Below are 19,209 nucleotides of genomic sequence, written 5' to 3'. Positions count from 1 at the left end.
AACTTCCCACTAGAGGGAGTTCCACTGCACGCCTTTGTTTACTTCAGGAACAGAGTGACACACACATTGTACGTGCCAGCTAACCAATCAGAGCAGACTGACATTAAAGAATGGACACACACTAAATACTGATATACACCTGCACCTCAGCAGGAGAGGACTCTTTAAAGTAGAGACACTACATACTGATATGCACCTGAACATCAGCAGGAGAGGACTCTTTAAAGTAGAGACACTACACACTGATATACACCTGAACATCAGCAGGAGAGGACTCTTTAAAGTAGAGACACTACATACTGATATACACCTGAACATCAGCAGGAGAGGACTCTTTAAAGTAGAGACACTACACACTGATATACACCTGAATATCAGCAGGAGAGGACTCTTTAAAGTAGAGACACTACATACTGATATACACCTGAACATCAGCAGGAGAGGACTCTTTAAAGTACAGACACTACATACTGATATACACCTGAACATCAGCAGGAGAGGACTCTTTAAAGTACAGACACTACATACTGATATACACCTGAACATCAGCAGGAGAGGACTCTTTAAAGTAGAGACACTACATACTGATATACACCTGAACATCAGCAGGAGAGGACTCTTGAAAGTAGAAACACTACATACTGATATACACCTGAACATCAGCAGGAGAGGACTCTTGAAAGTAGAGACACTACATACTGACACCTGAACATTAGCAGGTGAGGACTCTTTAAAGTGGAGACACTACATACTGATATACACCTGAACATCAGCAGGAGAGAACTCTTTAAAGTAGAGACACTACATACTGATATACACCTGCACATCAGCAGGAGAGGACTCTTTAAAGTAGAGACACTACATACTGATATACACCTGAACATCAGCAGGAGAGGACTCTTTAAAGTAGAGACACTACATACTGATATACACCTGAACATCAGCAGGAGAGGACTCTTTAAAGTAGAGACACTACATACTGATATACACCTGAACATCAGCAGGAGAGGACTCTTTAAAGTAGAGACACTACATACTGACACCTGAACATTAGCAGGTGAGGACTCTTTAAAGTGGAGACACTACATACTGATATACACCTGAACATCAGCAGGAGAGGACTCTTTCAAGTAGAGACACTACATACTGATATACACCTCAACATCAGCAGGAGAGGACTCTTTAAAGTAGAGACACTACATACTGATATACACCTGAACATCAGCAGGAGAGGACTCTTTAAAGTAGAGACACTACATACTGATATACACCTGAACATCAGCAGGAGAGGACTCTTTAAAGTAGAGACACTACATACTGATATACACCTGAACATTGAAGAAAATTGAAGTAACGTGATGCAGCAAAAAGTTTAATACAGCATATTTTTGGTATATTCATTTTAATGTCCCCTGATATATAAGAAGTGTGTTTTTATATATTCATGTGTGTACTTGATTACTTTGTATTTAATAGTAGCAGTTTATATGAACAAGAAGCTGGAGAGATGAGAAGTGAAAACTTCCCTGTTAGGAGAAGGGGACAGAGAGGAAATATCCTTATATAGACATATGCTATAGACAGCAGAGAGTAAAATGTGTGTGTATGCATTGCAGGAGCCATAGGCTGTATAATTACTGCTCAATTATACTGGTGCTTGTGTTTTTATTGATTTCTTTCTGTTTTATTCTTTCAGGGTGTGAGTACTAAATTGCCACAACATTGTGAAGTAGTTGGCTTAAATGTGTTTAAATTACTCTGTGTGAAATAAGGAGCAGGTTTGCATGACAGGAGACTAAAGATGTGGGGAGAGGAGACATTCTGCCAAGTAGCTGCAACGATACATGTCTAAAATATATGTGTGTGTTTAATTACTTTGTATCAATATTAATAGTCTGTGTAACAAGGAAGTTGGAAATATGAGGAGTAAAACCATTGTATTTGGAGTAAGATGTGAGCAGGGGAATGTCCTTATTTGAAGCTCAGATCTCTGAAATGAGTGTGCGTGACACATCCTAAGAAAAAATGAGGGTGCGTTCTCAATAGATGTTGATATTCTACTATTTCACTGCTTGAGAGCAGAAGTAATGTTTTCCTCGTTATTATTGATATTAAAGTAACGTACATATATTGCTTGTATTAGTCAACTATAACAACTATACCAAAAGTATGTGAAACTGTGTGTACATTGAACTAAGGGGAGAGGGGGCCACAGAGAGGGAAGACTCTGCAAAATGTGTGGGTATGTGAAAGTACACCCAATGCGTCTGTTTTACCTTAAATGGTAAAAGACTTTTGTTTCTGTGGATCATCTCGGCTGGCTGATTCGCTACGAGAACTGTTAAAGGGCAAGGCTATGGTAACGATATTGGATCACTACCAGAGTTGGGTGTAACACGTTACTGTAATAATATTACTTTTGTTGGTAACGGAGTAGTGTTACGCGCTACTTTTATAATTCAGTAATCACACTACAGTTACTAACATTGCCCCGACACGCGTTACTTCGTTACTTACTAAAATCAGTCATAATCACACTGACAGACAAGAGGGGTTTCCGCCACAGGTTTATATGTACGTAATCTGCGCGACTTGCGCGTCCACATCTCCACGTGCAGTGCTGCATAAACATGGCTGAGTCAGCGATAACTTTCGAGGGGTGGAGGTATGCCCATTACTTTGAGTTCGTCCGAATAATAGACAGGAATGTGACGGTGAGGTGCAAACTGTGTCCGGGCCAGAAGCTGTTATCCACTGCTGTGAACACCACGTCAAACCTCAACACACACCTGCAAAGAACACATGCTAAGGTGGAGCTAACACACGCTATTTGTTGTTTGTTTATATCATGTAGTCTGTGCTTCTTCTCTGTCTTCCGGTTGTTGCCTGTTTTGAATGACAAATACACACTACCGCCGCCTGCTGGTAAGGAGAGTTATTGACACTCACGCATGCGCAGTTCGTACGTGCTCGTCCAGTAAAGTAACGAGTTACTTTATGTAGAGAGTAACGAAGTAGTGTAATATATTACATTTTTTTAGTAACGACCCCATCTCTGGCTACGACACGCCATCGTTTTGCATCTCCCAATGAGATGACCTGAAAGGAGGAGCATCTGACCCAGCTCCTCCTGTTTTGTTTTGTATGTAAGCCAGTTCTGTCTTTGGTTCGTTCTCTCTTCCTCCTGCTGACAAGACAAAGTAAGTTAGGTCTCCCGGCGGGAGGAACAAGAGCCGAGGCAATCCGGATTACTTCGTGATGTTGTGTTTTTGTATCTTTTGCCATTAAATCAGCATATTTGTTATAACTTTACCCTGGTTGCTTTGAATTCTTCCTCTGTTAATCTAACCCATTCAAAAAGGACACACGGAGGCAGAGGGGGGGGCCTTAGAGCCCCCGCCGAAGAATGACTTCTGCCCCAACAACATCAGCAGGAGAGGACTCTTTAAAGTAGAGACACTACATACTGATAGACACCTGAACATCAGCAGGAGAGGACTCTTTAAAGTAGAGACACTACATACTGATATACACCTGAACATCAGCAGGAGAGGACTCTTTAAAGTAGAGACACTACATGCTGATATACACCTGAACATCAGCAGGAGAGGACTCTTTAAAGTAGAGACACTACATACTGATATACACCTGAACATCAGCAGGAGAGGACTCTTTAAAGTAGAGACACTACACACTGATATACACCTGAACATCAGCAGGAGAGGACTCTTTAAAGTAGAGACACTTCATACTGATATACACCTGAACATCAGCAGGAGAGGACTCTTTAAAGTAGAGATGCTACATACTGATATACACCTGAACATCAGCAGGAGAGGACTCTTTAAAGTAGAGACACTACATGCTGATATACACCTGAACATCAGCAGGAGAGGACTCTTTAAAGTAGAGACACTACATACTGATATACACCTGAACATCAGCAGGAGAGGACTCTTTAAAGTAGAGACACTACATACTGATATACACCTGAACATCAGCAGGAGAGGACTCTTTAAAGTAGAGACACTACATACTGATATACACCTGAACATTAGCAGGAGAGGACTCTTTAAAGTAGAGACACTACATACTGATATACACCTGAACATCAGCAGGAGAGAACTCTTTAAAGTAGACACACTACATACTGATATACACATGAACAACAGCAGGAGAGGACTCTTTAAAGTAGAGACACTACATACCGATATACACCTGAACATCAGCAGGAGAGGACTCTTAAAGTAGAGACACTACATACTGATATACACCTGAACATCAGCAGGAGAGGACTCTTTAAAGTAGAGACACTACATACTGATATACACCTGAACATCAGCAGGAGAGGACTCTTTAAAGTAGAGACACTACATGCTGATATACACCTGAACATCAGCAGGAGAGGACTCTTTAAAGTAGAGACACTACAAACTGATATACACCTGAGCATTAGCCTTTCTTGTATGATTTGTCATGACATAGCTTTCACAGCCTGGACTGAATATCATGTCTTACCTGCACTGCCTTTTGTGACTGCTGTTCATCCTGTCTATATGAAGGCATATCACCATCTACCCACTACTGTTTTGTTCCTGTATATATTCCTTTATGTTCATCACTCTGCACTCTTCTGGTTTCTGCACCTTATCTGGTCAGCATTAGTGGTTTGAACCTGCAGAGCTCTGCTGCTGCTGTTACCCACATCCTGCAAACACCTCTCCTTCAGTTCTCTGACAGAAGTTACAAATAAAACTGCAAAGACACCGAGAGGAACCAGCAGGTTGTTAACTTTTATTAAAACCAAACATTTTTACATTCTCACATTCCTCTGTTGCATTGATGACCAAACCTAAAAGTCTGATGTTACAAGAGATTTACACAAGAAATACAGAAAGAATAAAAGCTAATTTAAAGCTTGAAGTCAACAGCCGTCAGAGGAGAGGTGAAGTCAGAATGAGGAAGTGACTTCATTACCACAGGAAGTAGATGCTGAGTTCTTATTAAAGAAGCTGCAGGTGAGAGACTCTGAAAGTCGAGAGCCGGAGACCGAGAGAGAAGCACGATGTCTGGATTCAGAAGGATCGTGATGTCTTCATTCCTGATGCTGCTGCTCCACTTTCCAGGTGAGGACGCAGAGAACACACACTGTTCACGACTGTTAGTGAAAGCTAGTGAGCGCGTCTCTCATTGAAATCGATGTATCCTTGGGCGAGATGCTGAACCCCAAGTCGCTCCCAATGGGGGACGGTGTGTGAAAGATACCTTCTGTCGTGGTGTTTTGATCCGTTTCTACATTTAATATCCACTCTCCTCTATCGGGGTGTGGGCTATGACACGCCTCTCTTCGCTTCCTAACTAACTTTGCAGAGATCGTTGTAGCGTTGAATCACATCAGGTGTATTCTTTGATCCAGGCGACATACAAACATGAAGACAAACTTCCTCGCTTCAAAGTAACTCAAAGTTCTCCGTATCAAAAAAGCACAAAAAGAACACGGTCAAAAGACTCTACCGCTTCCTGTCTAATCACACCCTCAGCTGTGAACCAACGTCATGCCGTATATAGACATACAGACATACAGACATGCACGTCAGTGACAGTGACGAAGGTGACTTCGTCGCTGTGGACTGACGGCTTCGGGCCTTGTCACTCAGCACTTTAGTGAACAGTTTGCACTTTATTAGCGTGATTGCACAGTACAGTTTGGCATTGCATATTTGCACATTTTATATAATTTATACTAATTATTGAGGTAGTATTTATTAACTGATTAAACCGTATTGATTGGAATGTCGTCTGGCAGGTGCTGGTCGGGTCCTCGGCTCCGCCTGAAAAGAGAGGGGAGTTAGCGAGAGCGCCGAAAGTATATAAAATCATGACTTTAAGTTGCATTAATTGTACAAGTTACCACTGAGTAAAGTTGACATATCACTCCCCCATGTCTGTTGCTGCTGACTGTGTCAACCTGGGCCCTTTCTCATTTCTCGAACTCCCCTCCTCGACTCCCCTCCTCGACTCCTATCCTAGATACTTAGTCCCGCCCTCAGGAGATGCGAGCGGAGGAGCCGAGGAGGGGAACCAAGGAGAGAGGAGGGGAAGCAGCAGGCGGTTAGAGAAATGAGAACTCCTCTCCTCTGAGCGGTCATTTTAAAGAGACGTCCATTAATGATGACAGGAGGCACAGCAGCCCTCTGTCTGATGGACAGATGTGTTCATGACGACTTATATATTTACTTTGATTCATTCACAGTGCGGTATAATGAGACAATAACAGGCTGCAGATGAGGACACACACACACACACATATATATGTATATATTTATATAAATATATACAATTTCAGAATCAAACAGAGCACTCATAATAACGTAACACTATCAGAGACTGGATATTTCCCCCCCCCCCCCCCCCCCTCTGGTCGCTACAATGAGGGAAATAAATTTACGGGCCAAAAGTTGTATTTACAAGTATTAAAAGTAAGCAGAGGACACCAAACCAACTGAGACCTGTCTGTCCGCTGCATCTACGCACACACTGTACCACACACACACACACCGTACCACACACACACACACACACGCACATACAGCTCCATAAACAGGCTACAGCCGTTGTGTATTTTATTTTGTGAAGCACTAAATGGTTTTAGAAAAATATCGACTCTTTGTTTGTAGATATCTACTAAACTAAAGCAAATACAGAGAGTAGGCCTGTTATACTGAGCGATATATATTATACACACTGCTCTGCTTTCTGCAGGACCTCACAGCTGTTCTCACTGTAAACATCGCATCGCGATGAAAGCAGTTAATAAAATAATATCCAGGGGATGCATGCAGAGCTGTCATTGGCTGAGATAAGTCCGGCCGTGCGTCACGACTCTTTGAAACATCTCTGTTGCCGGAAATGCATCCACGAAGGAGCCGTGGAGGACCCATCAGTGTATCCTCGGTTATAGCTCCTCCAGAGAGCCTCCTCGACGCTCGGTCCTCGGTCCTCGAAGTGCATTTAGAGAAATGAGATGTCCTTCAACATGGCGCACTAAAATTCATTTCCGGGTCACTACCGGAGGACCGAGGAGTCGAGGAGTCGAGGAGGGGCATTTGATGAAATGAGAAAGGGCCCTGGTGCCCTGTGTTGTCTCCTGCCCCCCACCTGTGTCTTGTTGATTAGTCTGTGGGTATTTAGGCTCTGTTTCCTGTTTGTAAGGCGGTGTGCGATCCTTGTGGCTGCAGCAAGTGTTCACCGCTCAACGGTCAGTCTCACAGTGACTCACAAAAATAGATAGTTAAGAGTTTCCTCTAAAGCCTTTTAGTAATAAGACAAACATTCAAACCATAGTGATGAAAGGGAAATGGCTCTAACCCCTGCATTGAGCAAGGGGCACATTGCTCTGTATGAACTGGGGGTGAAGAAAGCTCACACACGTTCCGGCGCAGACTGAGAACTCATCTCTTTCGACTCCACCTCGAGGATAGAACTATTAACAAAGCACTTATATACTAATAAAGGACTGGCTTATCTAAAGCCAGTTGAGTAGCACTTGAAATGTTTTTTCTCTATGAAGCCTGATGTACTTTATGATTCTGTTTTCTTCAAGTTTGTATTTTGTTGGTCGAACGCACTGATTGTAAGTCGCTTTGGATAAAAGCGTCAGCTAAATGTAATGTAATGTAATTTAATGAATGGGTGACTTGTTGTTTGTAAAGCGCTTTGAGGGGTGAGAGACTGGATGAAGCGCTTTGAGGGGGTGAGAGACTGGATGAAGCGCTTTGAGGGGGTGAGAGACTGGATGAAGCGCTTTGAGGGGGTGAGAGACTGGATGAAGCGCTTTGAGGCGGTGAGAGACTGGATGAAGCGCTTTGAGGGGGGTGAGAGACTGGATGAAGCGCTTTGAGGGGTGAGAAACTGGATGAAGAGCTTTGAGGGGTGAGAGACTGGATGAAGCGCTTTGAGGGGTGAGAGACTGGATGAAGCGCTTTGAGGGGGTGAGAGACTGGATGAAGAGCTTTGAGGGGTGAGAGACTGGATGAAGCGCTTTGAGGGGTGAGAGACTGGATGAAGCGCTTTGAGGGGGTGAGAGACTGGATGAAGCGCTTTGAGGGGGTGAGAGACTGGATGAAGCGCTTTGAGGGGGTGAGAGACTGGATGAAGCGCTTTGAGGGGTGAGAGACTGGATGAAGCGCTTTGAGGGGGTGAGAGACTGGATGAAGCGCTTTGAGGGGTGAGAGACTGGAATGAAGCGCTTTGAGGGGGTGAGAGACTGGATGAAGCGCTTTGGAGGGGTGAGAGACTGATGAAGCGCTTTGAGGGGTGAGAGACTGATAAAGCGCTTGAGGGGTGAGAGACTGGATGAAGCGCTTTGAGGGGGTGAGAGACTGGATGAAGCGCCTTTGAGGGGGTGAGAGACTGGATGAAGAGCTTGAGGGGTGAGAGACTGGATGAAGCGCTTTGAGGGGGTGAGAGACTGGATGAAGAGCTTTGAGGGGTGAGAGACTGGATGAAGCGCTTTGAGGGGTGAGAGACTGGATGAAGCGCTTTATAAATACAGTCCATTCACCTACATGAAATAAAAACAGCTCTAATATCACTGACGGTACTTTTCCTACGTACTGTTCCCTTTAACTGAGAGTGATGAGTTGTGTTTGTAACCTGGTGACTTTAGTGAACTCTCGCTCACTAAAACCCACATAGCAATATTCTTTAAAGTGATCGTCACCCTCGCTCTGAACGCTTCAGTTAGTGATGTGGATCAGTAATTAACTCTGGTTTGAATGATTCATTAAACAGATCAACCAGAACTCTAACTCTTTACCTTTTCATATAATACATCATTATTCTGTCAGCATTTATCACGTCTATATTTCCTTCTGCTTTTCCCCACAGCTGCAGATGGGAAACATTACTTCCTCATTGTCAGAGCTGGAGATGAAGTCACTTTGCCTTGTGACAACGTGATGCCTGATCAGGATAAGTGTGAGAGTACTAAGTGGTACTTCTTTGATTCAGGAGGTTCAGTGGTGACGCTGTTTGAAGACGGACAGATTCACAAAGCAGCCAAAGCTAAATCAGACAGACTGAGAGTTACAGAGAAATGTGCTCTGGGTATGAAGAAGGTCACAGAGGAGGATGCTGGTGTTTACCTCTGCAGACAGGTCAGATCAAGAGAACAACAAGGTCCAGCATCTGGTGTTTTTTCTGTCTGGTTGTTTCCAGTGAGTATAGAGCAATATACTGAATCATTACAGTGATGAAGTTACTCCTGTTGTCTTTCTCTCTCAATATCTCCGTCTTCAGTGACTGAGCATCAGGACAACGATGAGGTGACGTTACGCTGCTCTGTGGAGACACATAGAGGGTGTGATCTCTCAATGAAGTGGCTGCTTCAGGGTCCAGATGTGGACAGAGATCACAGAGAGATAAAGACGTCACAGTCTCTCTGCTCTGCCTCTGTGACATTTCTGACTTCTCTCTTTAGTCACACAACAAGGTCTGAGTTTTTTACTTGTGCAGTAACTGATGGTGAAACAGGAGAAGTGCATCTGTTTCCCTTCAGCGCTCAGTCCTCAGGTGAGAACATGATGATCTGTTTAAAGTCACTTCTTACTGGTGTAAAAAAAATACTTCAATATTTGTTTATTTGATGGACGTTTAAAATTGAATAGTTTGTTAAGTTTTGTTCATCTGTTTAGGCGAGGACACAAAACCTGTAAACAACTAATCGACCACCACCAACAACAACAGCAACAACAACAACAACAACAACAACAACAACAACAACAACAGCTAAAACAATTTATTTGTATAATGTACAGCATGTTGTTATTTTATTCATGAAGGTGAGGATCAAGGGAGGTGACTACAGTGTCACCAACATGGACAACAGTGAGAATGAGAGCAGCCGGAGATACGACCAACACTGCACCTGAAGACAATCAGACAGAACCAGAGGACAACAATGAAGGAGAGAGAGAAGAGAATAAACATTCACAGTTAGAGAAGACCACCCAACATAGTTCATAAAGGTAAACATTTGATGTAGAAAAGAATAAATGTGTGTGATTGTAATAAGTTGTGTGTGTATCTGTATGTGTCCCCTGTGTGAAGGTGACAAGGAAGCATTAAACAGCCAAGAGACATTTTGTTTCCTTCACATTTTAGAGACTATATGTAACTCTTCTAACTTCTCTCTCCAGGTCTCTTGAGGCTCATCCTGGTGTCTGTGGGCTTAGCGGCTCTCATCATCACCGTGGTTACAGTCAACATATGGACAAGAGCTAAAGGTGAGGTCATTCACAGGTCAAATGAAAACAATACAAATAAAGGTGAAATCTAATATCAACTTGTTTTGTCCTTTTTTCAGGGAGCAAAGCACAGACGGAAGAAAACAGGGTGAGTTTCAACATCGAATCATTAAATGTGTGTATTATTTGTTATCCAACTTTAACAGTGGATATATGACAGGCATGAGAAGATGCAACACAAGATTCATTTAGAGTATTTATGTATCCAAGTTAAATGATCTCAAAAAGCAAAACAGTTCATTAAGCAAAATCACAGAAAACAGCAACAGAATGTAATAAATGCTCAATAAGGACGCTTCAGCATGTAGTTGAATCAAAAGCTCTTTATAATGCTTAACATTAAATTAAATGCAGCCAGTGGTGGCATGCAGATGTTAAAGAGAAGAGGCCCCACAACGGAGCCCTGAGGAACCCCACATGTCATATTTGTTCACTCTGATGTGTAGTTACCTATCCTTTAAGTAGGATTCAACCCAATGTAGAACTGTTGCCTAAAGTCCCAATCAAGTTTTCCAGTCGGTCTAGAAATATGTTGTGGTAAATTAAATGCAGCCAGTGGTGGCATGTAGATGTTAAAGAGAAGAGGCCCCACGACAGAGCCCTGAGGAACCCCACATGTCATATTTGTTCACTCTGATGTGTAGTTACCTGTCCTTTAAGTAGGATTCAACCCAATGTAGAACTGTTGCCTAAAGTCCCAATCAAGTTTTCCAGTCGGTCTAGAAATATGTTGTGGTAAATTAAATGCAGCCAGTGGTGGCATGTAGATGTTAAAGAGAAGAGGCCCCACGACGGAGCCCTGAGGAACCCCACAAGTCATATTTGTTCACTCAGATGTGTAGTTACCTGTCCTTTAAGTAGGATTCAACCCAATGTAGAACTGTTGCCTAAAGTCCCAATCAAGTTTTCCAGTCGGTCTAGAAATATGTTGTGGAAAATAAACAGAAAACAGGAAAACACACACTGAAGTAAAGTCCTTCAAATATGTACTGAAGTAGAAAACTGAGTAAATGTACTTCGTTACTTTCCAGCTCTGCTCTGTGTTTTTACCATGTCTCTGTTCCATGTTGACAGGAGCAGAATGATGAAGATGAAGATGAAGATGAGGTGGACTATGAAAACGATGGAGGGGCTTCTGCCTCTGTGTGACTGATCAACAACATCAACTCCCCTCAGAGTCCACTGCTGTCAAACATCACCTCCTCATATGTTACAGGAGAAAACAGGAGAACCATGAGATCATTGGAACATTTCTGATGCCTGAGAGCACCTGAGCCCCACGAGAGCCCTTCAGAAACTCACCTCCATATGATAGGAAACACAGCTTATTATATTCATTCATTTCTGACATAACGTCCTTTAAGTGTGCTCTCACATTCCCATACATAGTTATATCACTGCTTACACTTAAAACTTCCAGCTGTTTATTCTGTATAATGTCTTATTATCACCATTACTTGTACTCAGGGTACATATTGTATTCGTATATATTCACTTCTCACTGTAACTGCTGCACATGTTCAAACATACAAGTGTTGGGTTGAATTCAGAAAATATCTAAATTCTAATCTTTATATTTTCATTGTGCTCTCAAAGGACTTTCAGTCAAACTTGGTCTAATCAATTTTAAGAATGTCTTTTATTTGTTTTTGTTATTAATGATTCATAAAATGTCTTATACTAGCGTGTACTTATACCTACAGTATATATACCTGTACTGCCTACTGTAACTGCTGCACATGCTCTATATATCTGATCAATGGTCTATACAATATATTTACTATACTCACGTTTTACTCTATGTGTATTCCTAAAGCTGAAATGCCTCCAGTATCTTAGCATGTTTTAATTAGCTTGAGTCCTAATGGAATATGTTTCTCCTTTTTTTACTACGGCTTTAATGAAATATAATCCAAATAAAAAGAGTACTTGTAATCAATGTTATAATGAGTTTCTCTCTCTATCTCCAACACACTGACAACACAACGCTCTGTTGGGTTTAACCCCTCTCTTTGCCCTTGCTCTCACTTTCTAAACAACATACGGTTTGTGTCAGAGCCAAGGAAGGTGTTGCACATTTAGTGGAGCTGTGGTGATATCCTGGGATCAGGTATGAGGCAAGAGAGAGAGTGAGACTGTTTGATTTGCCTTACGTACTCTTATGCGTTCTTGAATATGTCTAAGGTTGTGGTGACTGATGTTGCACTCTCTGACCATTCCTGTGTTTTCTTTGAGAGCTCTATTTCTGTTCACACAAGTGTTCAAAAAGAGGTAACCACAAAGCGATATTTAACTGAAAATACTAGGGAAATGTTTACTCAGAATCTTTCTTCCACACTTGCCCCTGCTAACATCTCAGTAAATGAGCTAGTAGATCATTTTAATTCAAAAATTCAAAATGTTATAGATGCCATTGCTCCAACTAAGGTAAAGGAAGTGACTGGGAAGAAAATATCTCCATGGAGAAAGGCCATGACCGTGAAAACAGAAAAAAGAGAATGTCGAAAAGCTGAACGCAGGTGGCGAAAAACAAATCTCCAGGTTCACTTTGAAATCTATAAAGAGAGACTTGGCCTTTATAATTTGGAATTGAAAAACGCACGACAATCGTTCTTCTCTGACATCATTACCAAAAACAAAAACAACGCACGTGCCTTGCTTGCTACCGTCGACAGACTAACTAACCCCCCAGTGTCAGTAGCCTCTGAATTTCTATCCACCAGGGCGTGCCATGATTTTGCCTTTTTCACTGACAAAATTCAGAAAATCAGACAAGCAGTCAGTGCCTCTGCATCAGGTACAGCAAATGTGTTGTCTCTGTGTCCACCTAACATCAAGTCAAACATCATGACACAGTTCCATCAGATTAATGATAAAAACCTAGAGGACATTATTCAACTTCTGAAATCCTCCTCCTGCTGCCTTGATATTATTCCAACAGGATTTTTCAAAGATGTGTTTCCTTGCATGGCCTCAGATCTACTTCATATAGTAAACAAATCTCTTCACTATTTTTCCACAGGCCCTGAAAACTGCAGTCATTAAACCGCTCTTAAAAAAGAATAATCTAGATGCTTCAGTAATGAACAATTACAGGCCCATATCAAACCTCCCATTTCTAGGTAAAATCATTGAAAAAGTTGTTTTTCAACAGTTGAGTAATTTCTTGCATTTAAATAACTGTTTCGATGTGTTCCAGTCAGGCTTTCGTCCAAACCACAGCACTGAGACTGCTCTTGTAAAGGACTTTAATGACATCCACTTAAACACAGACAGTGGCAGAACTTCAGTGTTAGTATTATTAGATCTCAGTGCTGCGTTTGACACTGTTGACCACACATATTACTAGACCGACTGGAAAACTGGGTGGGACTTTCGGAAACAGTTCTAAATTGGTTTGAATCCTACTTAATGGACAGAAACAACTTTGTCTCTATAGGTAAATACACATCTGAGTTGACAAATATGACATGTGGGGTTCCTCAAGGCTCCATCTTGGGGCCTCTTCTCTTTAACGTCTACATGCTACCACTGGCTCAGATAATGAAGAACAACTAAATAAGTTACCATAGCTATGCGGATGACACACAAATGTACGTAACAATTTCACAAGGAGACTATGCTCCAATTCAAACACTGAGTAAGTGCATTGAACAAATCAATGACTGGATGTGTCAGAACTTTCTCCAATTAAACAAAGATAAAACTGAGGTAATGCTTGGAGCAAAGTCAGAACGTTTAAAAGTTAGCGCTGAGCTTCAGCCTGCAATGTTCAAACCAACAGATAAAGCCAGAAATCTAGGTGTAGTCATGGACTCTGACCTGAGTTTCAACAGTCACATTAAAACAGTTACTAAATCAGCCTGCTATCACCTAAAGAACATATCTAGGATTAAAAGACTAATGTCACAGCAGGATTTGGAAAAACTTGTCCATGCCTTTATCTTCAGTAGACTCGACTACTGCAATGGTGTCTTCACAGGTCTCACTAAAACATCTATTAGGAAGCTGCAGCTGATTCAGAACGCCGCTGCTCGAGTCCTCACTGACACTAAGAAAGTGGATCACATCACTCCTGTTCGCCACTGGAAAAGGAGATGCAATGACCAAAAACTACAAGAAATGATCTCTAACTGTTGGCTCTAAAGCTAGGCTGCCCAAAGTGAGGCCCCATGCAAATGATCTGCAAAGGCTAAAATCATAAACTTCCCACTAGAGGGAGTTCCACTGCACGCCTTTGTTTACTTCAGGAACAGAGTGACACACACATTGTACGTGCCAGCTAACCAATCAGAGCAGACTGACATTAAAGAATGGACACACACTAAATACTGATATACACCTGCACCTCAGCAGGAGAGGACTCTTTAAAGTAGAGACACTACATACTGATATACACCTGAACATCAGCAGGAGAGGACTCTTTAAAGTAGAGACACTAACACTGATATACACCTGAACATCAGCAGGAGAGGACTCTTTAAAGTAGAGACACTACATACTGATATACACCTGAACATCAGCAGGAGAGGACTCTTTAAAGTAGAGACACTACACACTGATATACACCTGAATATCAGCAGGAGAGGACTCTTTAAAGTAGAGACACTACATACTGATATACACCTGAACATCAGCAGGAGAGGACTCTTTAAAGTACAGACACTACATACTGATATACACCTGAACATCAGCAGGAGAGGACTCTTTAAAGTACAGACACTACATACTGATATACACCTGAACATCAGCAGGAGAGGACTCTTTAAAGTAGAGACACTACATACTGATATACACCTGAACATCAGCAGGAGAGGACTCTTGAAAGTAGAACACTACATACTGATATACACTGAACATCAGCAGGAGAGGACTCTTGAAAGTAGAGACACTACATACTGACACCTGAACATTAGCAGGTGAGGACTCTTTAAAGTGGAGACACTACATACTGATATACACCTGAACATCAGCAGGAGAGAACTCTTTAAAGTAGAGACACTACATACTGATATACACCTGCACATCAGCAGGAGAGGACTCTTTAAAGTAGAGACACTACATACTGATATACACCTGAACATCAGCAGGAGAGGACTCTTTAAAGTAGAGACACTACATACTGATATACACCTGAACATCAGCAGGAGAGGACTCTTTAAAGTAGAGACACTACATACTGATATACACCTGAACATCAGCAGGAGAGGACTCTTTAAAGTAGAGACACTACATACTGACACCTGAACATTAGCAGGTGAGGACTCTTTAAAGTGGAGACACTACATACTGATATACACCTGAACATCAGCAGGAGAGGACTCTTTCAAGTAGAGACACTACATACTGATATACACCTCAACATCAGCAGGAGAGGACTCTTTAAAGTAGAGACACTACATACTGATATACACCTGAACATCAGCAGGAGAGGACTCTTTAAAGTAGAGACACTACATACTGATATACACCTGAACATCAGCAGGAGAGGACTCTTTAAAGTAGAGACACTACATACTGATATACACCTGAACATTGAAGAAAATTGAAGTAACGTGATGCAGCAAAAAGTTTAATACAGCATATTTTTGGTATATTCATTTTAATGTCCCCTGATATATAAGAAGTGTGTTTTTATATATTCATGTGTGTACTTGATTACTTTGTATTTAATAGTAGCAGTTTATATGAACAAGAAGCTGGAGAGATGAGAAGTGAAAACTTCCCTGTTAGGAGAAGGGGACAGAGAGGAAATATCCTTATATAGACATATGCTATAGACAGCAGAGAGTAAAATGTGTGTGTATGCATTGCAGGAGCCATAGGCTGTATAATTACTGCTCAATTATACTGGTGCTTGTGTTTTTATTGATTTCTTTCTGTTTTATTCTTTCAGGGTGTGAGTACTAAATTGCCACAACATTGTGAAGTAGTTGGCTTAAATGTGTTTAAATTACTCTGTGTGAAATAAGGAGCAGGTTTGCATGACAGGAGACTAAAGATGTGGGGAGAGGAGGACATTCTGCCAAGTAGCTGCAACGATACATGTCTAAAATATATGTGTGTGTTTAATTACTTTGTATCAATATTAATAGTCTGTGTAACAAGGAAGTTGGAAATATGAGGAGTAAAACCATTGATATTTGGAGTAAGATGTGAGCAGGGGAATGTCCTTATTTGAAGCTCAGATCTCTGAAATGAGTGTGCGTGACACATCCTAAGAAAAAATGAGGGTGCGTTCTCAATAGATGTTGATATTCTACTATTTCACTGCTTGAGAGCAGAAGTAATGGTTTCCTCGTTATTATTGATATTAAAGTAACGTACATATATTGCTTGTATTAGTCAACTATAACACTATACAAAAGTATGTGAAACTGTGTGTACATTGAACTAAGGGGAGAGGGGGCCACAGAGAGGGAAGACTCTGCAAAATGTGTGGGTATGTGAAAGTACACCCAATGCGTCTGTTTTAACCTTAAATGGTAAAAAGACTTTTGTTTCTGTGGATCATCTCGTCGCTGGCTGATTCGCTACGAGAACTGTTAAAGGGCAAGGCTATGGTAACGATATTGGATCAACTACCAGAGTTGGGTGTAACACGTTACTGTAATAATATTACTTTTGTTGGTAACGGAGTAGTGTTACGCGCTACTTTTATAATTCAGTAATACACTACAGTTACTAACATTGCCCCGACCGCGTTACTTCGTTACTTACTAAAAATCAGTCATAATCACACTGACAACAAGAGGGTTTCCTCCGCCCACAGGTTTATATTGTACGTAATCTGCGCGACTTGCGCGTACCACATCTCCACGTGCAGTGCTGCATAAACATGGCTGAGTCAGCGATAACTTTCGAGGGGTGTGGAGGTATGCCCATTACTTTGAGTTCGTCCGAATAAGAGACAGGAATGTGACGGTGAGGTGGCAAAACTGTGTCCGGGCCAGAAGCTGTTATCCACTGCTGTGAACACCACACGTCAAACCTCACAAACACCTGCAAAAGAACACATGCTAAGGGTGGAGCTAACACACGCTATTTGTTGTTTGTTTATATCATGTAGTCTGTGCTTCTTCTCTGTCTTCCGGTTGTTGCCTGTTTTGAATGACAAATACAACACTACCCCAAGCCGCCTGCTGGTAAGGAGAGTTATTGACACTTCACGCATGCGCAGTTCGTACGTGCTCGTCCAGTAAAGTAACGAGTTACTTTAATGTAGAGAGTAACGAAGTAGTGTAATATATTAACATTGTTTTAGTAACGACCCCATCTCTGGCTACGACACGCCATCGTTTTGCATTTCCCAATGAGATGACCTGAAAGGAGGAGCATCTGACCCAGCTCCTCCTGTTTGTTTTGTATGTAAGCCAGTTCTGTCTTTGGTTCGTTCTCGTCTTCCTCCTGCTGACAAACAAAGTAAGTAGGTCTCCCGGCGGGAGGAACAAGAGCCGAGGGCAATCCGGATTACTTCGTGATAGTTGTGTTTGTATCTTTTGCCATTAAAATCAGCATATTTGTTATAACTTATATTACCTGGTTGCTTTGAATTCTTCCTCTGTTAATCTAACCCATTCAAAAAAGGACACACGGAGGCAGAGGGGGGGGGCTTAGAGCCCCGCCGAGAATGACTTCTGCCCAACAACATCAGCAGGAGAGGACTCTTTAAAGTAGAGACACTAACTACTGATAGACACCTGAACATCAGCAGGAGAGGACTCTTTAAAGTAGAGACACTACATACTGATATACAACCTGAACATCAGCAGGAGAGTGACTCTTTAAAGTAGAGACACTACATGCTGATATACACCTGAACATCAGCAGGAGAGGACTCTTTAAAGTAGAGACACTACATACTGATATACACCTGAACATCAGCAGGAGAGGACTCTTTAAAGTAGAGACACTACACACTGATATACACCTGAACATCAGCAGGAGAGGACTCTTTAAAGTAGAGACACTTCATACTGATATACACCTGAACATCAGCAGGAGAGGACTCTTTAAAGTAGAGATGCTACATACTGATATACACCTGAACATCAGCAGGAGAGGGACTCTTTAAAGTAGAGACACTACATGCTGATATACACCTGAACATCAGCAGGAGAGGACTCTTTAAAGTAGAGACACTACATACTGATATACACCTGAACATCAGCAGGAGAGGACTCTTTAAAGTAGAGACACTACATACTGATATACACCTGAACATCAGCAGGAGAGGACTCTTTAAAGTAGAGACACTACATACTGATATACACCTGAACATTAGCAGGAGAGTGACTCTTTAAAGTAGAGACAACTACATACTGATATAACAACCTGACATCAGCAGGAGAGAACTCTTTAAAGTAGACACACTACATACTGAATATACACATGAACAACAGCAGGAGAGGACTCTTTAAAGTAGAGACACTACATACCGATATACACCTGAACATCAGCAGGAGAGGACTCTTAAAGTAGAGACACTACATACTGATATACACCTGAACATCAGCAGGAGAGGACTCTTTAAAGTAGAGACACTACATACTGATATACACCTGAACATCAGCAGGAGAGGACTCTTTAAAGTAGAGACACTACATGCTGATATACACCTGAACATCAGCAGGAGAGGACTCTTTAAAGTAGAGACACTACAAACTGATATACACCTGAGCATTAGCCTTTCTTGTATGATTTGTCATGACATAGCTTTCACAGCCTGGACTGAATATCATGTCTTACCTGCACTGCCTTTTGTGACTGCTGTTCATCCTGTCTATATGAAGGCATATCACCATCTACCCACTACTGTTTTGTTCCTGTATATATTCCTTTATGTTCATCACTCTGCACTCTTCTGGTTTCTGCACCTTATCTGGTCAGCATTAGTGGTTTG

General features: G+C 41.7%; 1 long non-coding RNA gene across 1 annotated transcript; it reads left to right on the top strand.

Moving 5' to 3' along the window:
- Positions 1-10,203: 10,203 nt before the first annotated feature.
- On the top strand, positions 10,204-12,225 carry LOC117443034 (uncharacterized). Its single transcript, XR_004551606.2, has 3 exons — positions 10,204-10,286; positions 10,367-10,395; positions 11,382-12,225. It is a non-coding gene; the product is annotated as an uncharacterized lncRNA (long non-coding RNA).
- The last annotated feature ends 6,984 nt before the right edge of the window (positions 12,226-19,209 follow it).

Source organism: Pseudochaenichthys georgianus, unplaced genomic scaffold (assembly GCF_902827115.2).
Source record: "Pseudochaenichthys georgianus unplaced genomic scaffold, fPseGeo1.2 scaffold_524_arrow_ctg1, whole genome shotgun sequence".
Lineage (NCBI taxonomy): Eukaryota > Metazoa > Chordata > Actinopteri > Perciformes > Channichthyidae > Pseudochaenichthys > Pseudochaenichthys georgianus.
This window is presented reverse-complemented; position numbering and strand designations above follow the sequence as displayed.